The sequence below is a fragment of the Otolemur garnettii genome, unplaced genomic scaffold, assembly GCF_000181295.1.
Source record: "Otolemur garnettii isolate 467f Iridium unplaced genomic scaffold, OtoGar3 scaffold00038, whole genome shotgun sequence".
NCBI classification, from domain to species: Eukaryota; Metazoa; Chordata; class Mammalia; order Primates; family Galagidae; genus Otolemur; species Otolemur garnettii.
In genome coordinates, this window is record NW_003852433.1 from 13,897,427 (window position 1) to 13,906,199 (window position 8,773).

The 8,773-nt window shown below is 48.0% G+C and overlaps 1 pseudogene; it reads left to right on the forward strand.

Annotated features, from left to right (window-relative positions):
* Positions 1-4,734: 4,734 nt before the first annotated feature.
* Positions 4,735-6,462, forward strand: LOC100948514 (annotated as a pseudogene).
* The last annotated feature ends 2,311 nt before the right edge of the window (positions 6,463-8,773 follow it).

Consider the following 8,773-nt stretch of genomic DNA (forward strand, 5'->3'; position numbering starts at 1 on the left):
TGAGATACTTTACTAAGAAGAAGGTGTTCCAGCTCCATCCTTGTAAACATGAAATGCTGTGTTTCTATAATGAGATCAGGTCCGGGGCAGCATAGATGTTCTGATAAGAACTAAGAGTTGAAAACATGGCAAAAGTCCATGAAGGGTGAGAGATTCTGCTGTGGTCTCAATATTTGTGTTCCCCTGAAACTCATATATGGAAATCCTAAACTATCAGGTGATAGTACTAGGAGATGGGGCCTTTTGGGTAACAACAGAGTCATGAGGATGGAGCCCTCATGAATGAAATTAATGCCCTGTAAAAGAGGACCCAGAGAGTTTGATTAAAGGAAGTTGGTAATATGGAAACTACTCAAATATGCATATTGGACCCCATTGTCTTGGAAGGGTTCTCTACTCCACTTGTTCTCCCTTTTGGAACTATCTGGACAATGGGCCTCAATGTCTATATCTGTAAAATGAAAATAAGTTGTAACAATGCCTGCTTTTGGAGAGAATTAGATGACAAACATGAGGATTCAAAGTTGTGTACACTTTAATACCTGACCCCCATGTTAGCTATGGTACAGGACAACTTCAGAGAGTAGACTGGACCTGAGTTTGTGTGGAGCCCAGAATGGCCAAGATCAGAAAAAGCCTCCACTATTGACTCCAAGGTGATGGGATGTGCATCAGGAAAGCCAAAATGGAGATGAGGGTGTCCTCTCATGTCATGTTCCCAGGGGAAGCTAGAAATCCAGGAGGGCCCTACCACAGGGGCCCAACTATGTGTACCAAAGGAGGTGTCAGGGGGCCCTCTAGAGTGCCTCTGTCATTACAAAACCTGAATTCTAGACCCTGCTCTGCCCCACCCTCATTGTGTGACCTCGGCTGAGTCCTTGACTTTCTCTGGGTTCCAGTGTTTCCACTTAAACAGTGAGACTGTAGACTGTAAATGAGCCCTGGGTTCTTCTCTTACCCCTTTCTCTCCTTCTTTCCTGGATGCTGTCAATCCCAGGTGTTCTCAAACAGCAGGAACCTCAGGATCATCGGGTCCTGGCAGGGCTTGCCCATCAGTGATTGTCACCTGGCTCCCTAGTCTATCTTACTGGACAAATGCTGTCCAGTTTTTTCTGCCCTGTCTCTGCCTGCCACCACCCTCTTGATTTCCTCTCTTACCCTTTCACCAACCTTTGCCTGGTTCTGAACTCTGGAGCCATTAGGGCTGTTAGTAGCCTCGTGAACTCTTTTAAAATAAGTGGAACTCAATAGATCTCTAGCCAGGCCTGGGGGAAGGTCACCTTCCCCTCCCCTTGCACTTTGGTTGCTGAGAAGTTGGTGTGTGAATTGTGCCTTTTTATTTTCTGTAATTTCTGATGTTTTACCTTACTGATCCTGGAAGAAATGTCCTTCTCAGGGCTAGCCAACTTCTAGAGATAATAAAGGATTCAACCACAACCAATCTGACGCCCACACCCCAACCACCCCCTCTACCAGCCTCTCACATTCTACTCTCCTGCCCTCATCACCCCAGGGCCTTGGAGCAGACAACTAGAGACAGCCCCTGTCCTCCAGAGCCTGCGGAAATTATTCAGACTTGCCAGTCCCATGCCTGTCTCTGCTGCCTTGCCATGGCTTCCTGCAAAAGCCACAATAAAAATTCTTGTTCTCATTCTTTCTCCTTTCCTCTGCCTCCTAGCTTAGTGCACCTCTTGTTTTTACAGACCTGTGGGTAAAACATCTTCCTGCAGTCATTTCCATGTTGGTGTGTCTTATCATCTCTGATTAAAACAAATCCTGAATATGTTTTAAAGCAGTAGGGTGTACTGCCTCCCATTGGAGGTCAAGGATGGAATACAGTATGTGGACATAGTATTAAATGACCTTGAAAAAGCCATTCTCTCACTCATTCACTCATTCTTTTTTCTTGTTCAACCCTTTGAATTACCTGGGGTAGAGTCTCAGTGTGGTGCTGTTGTGGCTTTAACCATGTGGCTCCAGGTCACTCACTCATCCGCATCTACATAGACAAACAACCCTAAAGACTTTAGCATAAGACAAAAATAATATTGTCTAGTCAAAAATGATATTAATTTTATAGCTTTTATGATTATGGATCCCTGCTGTTTATGGCAAATAACACCAATTTTCCACTTGCAATAGTTAGGGTCCTAATAGGGTTAGATGTCACAGTTGGAATGATATACAAAGGGATTAATTATAAGGGGGAAAGAAAGAAGGGGTCTAGCGGGGGAGGACCAGGATCCTGAGTAGTAGCAACAGAACTGTTACCCAGAAGGGACGAAGGGGAGAAATGAGCAGAACTTGTGAGCCAAGGGAGCTGTTTAGAGTGGGCCACCGTGGGAGAAGCAGGGAGCTTCATGATCAGCCCAAGATACCTCCTGGGAAAAGGACCACACAAGTCAACGCCCTGACCCAGCTCTGCTTTTTCTTTCCTCTTGCCAGGACTCTGTGTTGGTCAGAACCAGCCAGAAGTCAAGGGCAGTGGAGCCCCAGGATGGTCCACACAAGTTAACCTTGAAAGACACAGAACAGGATGGGGAGTGGGTCTAGAGGTGTGGAGAGTGGGGGGAACGCAGAAGAGATGCTACGCAGACATGGAGAGATGGACGGACAAACCAAATCATTTCCTGTACCTGAACACAAGACACGGAATCCCTCCCCTTCTGAGAACAATATGTACAAAATACCCTTAGAGAAGAACAATTTGTATTATTAGAAATCACACAAAGTCTCTACATTATAGGCGCCTTCTTCATTATTTTACTTTGAAGCAGAAAGTATTCCATGGGGAGGATACATTAGCCTAAAAAGATGTTCCTCACACTTTGTCTGCACATTAGAATTACCTGGGGAGCTTTTGAGACATCTGATGCCCCGTCCCCATCCCAGAGAACCTAATGTAATTGGTCTGGGTGGGACCTGGCAGCAGGAGTTTCCAACACGCCCCAGATGAGCCCCAGGTGCAGCCAAGCCTGCGCACCCTGACCTATAACAATCCCAGTCCCTGAGTCCACGACGCTCCTAGGAGCCACGTGGCACTTCTCACCCTTCGTTTGCCTAAATCCCTAATTACGACTGGGATTTAGTGATTATTCCTGAGGGCACAGACTTGTTGTGTTGTGTGCTGGATGTCACAGTGTAGAAACTTCTCAAAGATGGCTCATTTAATGCAGGCGTCCTCAAACTACGGCCCACAGGCCACATGCGGCCTGCTTAGGACATTCATCCGGTCTGCCAGGTGTTTTTGCCGCCACTGCCTGTCCTGCTTAGCAGCCGACTTGTCCAGGAGCCCGCAGTCCAGCCCTCTAATGGTCTGAGGGACAGTGAACCGGCCCCCTGTTTAAAAAGTTTGAGGACCCCTGATTTAATGGAATAAAGCAAGAAGTTGCATTTTAGAGAATGAAGATCTCCCCAGAACAAACTAAAAGCTCAATCTTCCTAATATTAAGGCAAAAGTCTGTCCCGGCCGCCTCTGCCCTGTCTCATTTCTCTGCACCTTTTCCAGGGCTTCCTGGAATCACCTCCCAAACAAACTGCTTTCACTGGATTCATTGTCTCTGGGTCAGCTTCTAGGGGAATCCAGCCCAGGACACCTCCCAGCAGCTCTGGGATGTGAGCCTTTGATCCCTGTGCTGATTTGGGCTGAGGTTGTTCTCATGTGTGTGATATGCTTGGCCGGGCTCACCTCCGCTAGAGCAGCTAATATTAGGTGAGGACGGCTTCCCAAGTTGCTTCCAGAGCTGCCCAGTATTGCAACTTTCCTCTGGAGCAGAAGGCAGCCGCCCTTGCTCCTGTCTCACCCCCAAAAGGCTTGCAGTTGTAGATCTAATGGGGCCCAGGTCAGAGACCCATGCAGGCTCCCTCAGCCTAGATGAGTGGGGCTCTCAACACCCCACAATTCCTTGCCCAATTCCATTGAAAAGGGAATGACTCCTATAGGGAGTCTTAGGGGAAAGAAGGTGAGGAAGTTAAACTGGGATATTCCCAAGATTCAGAAACCTGGAGATCACTAAACGACACACTTGAAAAACAAAACAACACAGCAAAATAACTTCCCTAAAAGTTGAGGACAGAAGACCAAGTTGCCATATTCTTAAAGCACTTTTCTTAAAGCATGAGGCAGACAGGAAAAAAAAACCAAAACTCTTCACCAGCTTGCCTGTGTTTGGACAGTGCCCAAACAAGATGCAATTCCTTTGGCTGCAAGACTATTTTATGGGCTGTTTTTGGAAAAGAAATAGAATAAGGTTTTTGAAAAATCATCATCAAATGCTTCCAAGAAAACTCAGAATTCTGACCAGTGTGGGAGGTGGTGCTGCCTTTCCTAGGCGTGAGCTGCCCAGGAGAGTCTGGTCAGTTCTGAAAAAGGCCGGCTGAGCCTGGGGCAGAGGAGGTCAGGCTCACAGAGGCATCTGTGGACAACCCTGGGCAGGGCTGCCCTGCAGGGCTCACACGTGGCTTTTTCTCTTTCAGACAGCCAGGCACTGGGTTCAGGAGGAAAGGGGGAGACTCAGGGTATCTTTGCAAGGTCTGGGAGGATGATCCAAGAGGTGATCATCTTGCAAGAAGGAGCATTTACACCTCCCGTTCTTCTCTCTTTTGAGAAAAAAAGAGAGAGAGAGGAACTGATTACAGGATAGAAAGGTAGACAATGTGGGAAGGCCAGTGGGAGTTCCTCTGCATCCGGGTAGCAGTTGAGAAGCAGAAACAGGAGGGTGGAACCTCCAACTCATGGCCACGTGTGACCCATCAGCATCAAAGAGCTCAGCACCGGTCAAGATCTTCCCACCTTCAAAGCTGGGGTTTAGATCAACCTTCACCAAACTACCAACTTTGGTAGGAGGAAAGGTAGGTAAAGTCTGGAAAACGCTTCTGCTGGTCAGTTTATTATAATACAAGTATTAGAAATAAGCTGTAGGTAAAGTTTCTGCATAGGGTCCTTTTGTATTAAGTAACTTGAGCCACCTTCCACCAATAGGGTGATCAATAGTCCCTGTTTGCCTGGGACTCTCCTGACTTAGTGCAGAAATTCCTGCATCCTGGGAAATCCCTCTGTCTTAGGGAAAGCAATTTGGTTGCATCACCATTCTAACTACATGCACAGACCCTAGGCCGCCTCTGATCTTTGCAAGGATACTGGGGTGTCAGGCCGGGGCTGTGCTGCACCCGAGACCACACTTTGGCTCCGCCCTTTCCCCTGCTCCTTCATGTTGCCAACTCCCTTCCTTCTGTGCACCTTCTGCTACAGTATCTCCTGGGCAATTGGGTTACAATGAATAGCACCCGTGGGACTTGTTTGGTCTGCAAAGTGCTGGCTCTTTTTCCTGGGTATGTCCCGCTTCCCAGGATCCAGCAGAAAGAGACAGCACCATCACGCATCTACCGTAAGTTGGAAGCTGTGACAGGACCTTGATGGGCATTTATTTATACTGAATTCCTTGCCAATAGTTTTTGCCACCCCTGCCCGTGTCATCATTAGATGTTACAACTTCTCTCTCCACCCATGACTTATGCTTCTCCAAAGGTTGATCACAAATAGAATTGTTCATATATCAAATCTGCTTGACTTCATCAACTAAAAGTTGTGGAATGAAGACACTGTCTCTTGGAGCAGTTAACCATCTCCAGAATGTCTCTTAAGCCACAGGTGCATTTGAGGACCTTTGGGAACTTCTGAAAGTTGTTCTTTAAATTCTGTGTGGATGAGCCCAGTGGAGGGAGGGGTAACCAGGTGGTGACGGAGATGGCGGAGCCCCATGAGCTGAAGCTAGATGAACTAAAGCGAGAAGGTCTTGTTTGTGGTTTGGAGACCACGGGAATAAAACAAGCTCCAGGCGTATCTCGAGGAGCATGCTGAACAGGAGGCAAAGGAAGATGTACTGGGAGATGAAACAGAGGAAGAAGAACCAAAGCCCCCAGAACTTCCTGTCAAAGAGGAAGAATCCCCTGAAAAGGCTGGCAATGTGGCAGCAGAGAACAAGTGGTCAAAATTACATCTGAAATACCACACCCGGAGAGAGTGCAGAAGAGGGCTGAATGACTCGATGCACCTGTGAGCTCCAAGAGTAGAAAAGCCATGAGGATAGTGGGCGGCGCCTGTGGCTCAAAGGATTAGGGTGCAGGCCCCATATGCAGGAGGTGGCAGGTTCAAACCCAGCCCTGGTCAAAAACTGCAAAAAAAAAAAAAAAAAAGCTATGAGGATAGCTAGGTTTGGGAATTTTCCAGTTCCAACAAAAGGTCTGTCACCAATATGGTTAACCTGGATAAGCTAAAGGAAAGAGCCCAAAGATTTGGTCTGAATGTCTCTTCAATCTCCAGAAAGTCTGAAAATGGTAAGAAACGGAAAAAGAGGAAGGAGTGATTGGGGGAGGGGGCGGCGTTCAGCTGGACCTGGAACCACAGAGGATACGGAAGCAAAGAAGAGGGAAAGAACAGAGTGCTTTGGGATTGCCTGGTGAAAAACTCGTTTTTAAATTTTTGTTTATTTATTTGGCACAGTCTCGCTTTGCTGCCCTTGGTAGAGTGCTGTGACTCACAGAAACCTCAAACTCTTGGGCTTAAAGCCATTCTCGTGCCTCAGCCTCCCGAGTAGCTGGAACTACAGGTGCCCACCACAACACCGGCTATTTTTAGAGATGGGGCCTCACACTTGCTCAGGCTGGTCTGGAACCCACCTCGGCCTTCCAGAGTGCCAGGATTACAGGCGTGAGCCACCGCGCCCAGCCTTGCCTGATGAAAAGTGCTTGATGTTTTCTGTTCTCCAGTGGTTTCAATTTCTCCGATTCTTCCTGGTCACATGTACCTCACTGCACAATCATATGCCTATGTCTTGCCTTGTAATGATGCTGCACGTACCCCAGGGACATCTGGGAACTGCGGAAGCAGTTCACCTTTCTGCTCTTCCAACTTTAAGGTTGTTGTGGTTTTGTTTTTGATGAGTTTGTTAATAAAAAAAAAAAAAGGTAAACCAAGAAAAAAATTCTGTGTGGACGTGAGCGCTTTGCAAAGAGGATCTGCCATTTTCCATTGATTATCTAGGTAAGATCATGGCCCAAAATGAGTCCAAAGACAAAGTTCCTCTCTTTAGCAGAATTAAATTTTCTAAATGAGGATGTTTATTAGTTTGCTAGGGCTGCTTTAACAAAACACCACAGGCTGGGTGGCTTCTGCAACATAAATTTACCATCTCACAGTTCAGGAAGAAGAGAAATCTGAGATCAAGGTTGGCCTAGCTCAGCCCATGCGGGAGAGTCTGCCGCCCGCTTCTCTGCTCACGTCTGAGGCTTTGCGGATGTCCTTGTCGTTTCTTAGGTTCTAGATGTTTCACTCCGATCGTTGCCTTCATCCTGACATGACGTTCTCCCTGGGTACATGTATCTGTACCTGAATTTCCCCTCTTTATAAGAACACCGGTCCAGTTGGATTTAGGGCTCACCCTACTTAAATATGATCCTATCTCAACAAATTACATCTGCATCTAGCTATTTCCAAATAAGGTCACGTTCTGATGTACTGGAGATTAGGATGTCAACATACAAATATTAGGAAAACACAATTCAACTCATAACAGGTGCTTTGAAGCTCTTGTGTTGTCAGTGATGGTGTTGGAACAAATGATGGAAGAGTATTCACCAAGGTGGAGGGCGGGGGCGCTGGCTGGGAGGGGAGAGTGAGCCAGCCTCAGAGCATGGGTTCTTGGCAGCTTCCTGGTGACGTCCAGTCTCCAGGCCCTTCTCAGCACCCCTTCCTATTGTCTCAGGCCTACCACTGAGGGGTGCAGTAACCAGTTCCAGGTCACTTACAACCAGCATAATGCACAGCGAGTCCCACTCCTTCATACAACCCAAAAGGGAGGGGAGAGTCAATAGCCGCCCGGGCCACCCTTGACCAATGGGGGATAAGGAGCCCCTGGATAAAGGCTTCCCTCCTTCCTGCCCTAGGCAGACCCTTCTGAGCTTCATTCTGCTGAGGCCTCTCAGGTCCTGCCGAGTACACACCATGTGCCTATAGGTGGCCAGCTCCTTCCTGCACTGTCCATTTTTCCTGCTCCCTAGCGTCACTTTTCAAGTGAACTGCCTGCAGGGGACCGTTGCCACAAGCTCTGCCTTCAGCCCCAGGCTAAGATCTTCTGCATACAAGACCACAGAGGAAAGAGAAGGGGGCTTCCCCCTCCCACCATGGGCTTCCCTGCCCACCCCCACCCAGTCACGGAGGCCCTCAGCACAGGTCTCCTATATGGACAGACAACACTTCAGAGAGGAGAACTGGGAGGGTGAGAGGGAGGGAGGCAGTGCAGAGGCTGCAGCATCTTTTCGGTTCCTGAGAATAAGCCGCTGTCTGCTACTCACCAGGGGCTCCTGGGTGCCAGGGAAAGCCTCTCCACCCAGACCGCTAAACACCCTCTAATTCCTAAAAGAAGCCCCGCAGCATCACATGGCTCTTATTTGTAAGCTTGCTTTTCCAACACACTCTTCTCTCCCAAAATAAAATTCTCTCTCCCTGCTGACCCAGGCCTAAGGGTGCCACCTGGGCAAGCGCCTTGTCCCTATAATGGCATTGTTCCTGTAAGGTATCAGCCCTGGAAGAGCAGTATCCCTCAAGCAGCAAGAGCTCACAGCTCTGCACTTGGTGTGTGACCTTGGGCAAGTTACTCAGATTCTTTGTGGCTCATTTTTCTTATCTGCAAAATGGGCATAATAGTAGTACTGGCCTCATAGTGTTGCTACAAGGTTTATGAAAGGCCAGTACCTGTAAGGGCTGTCAATGCCT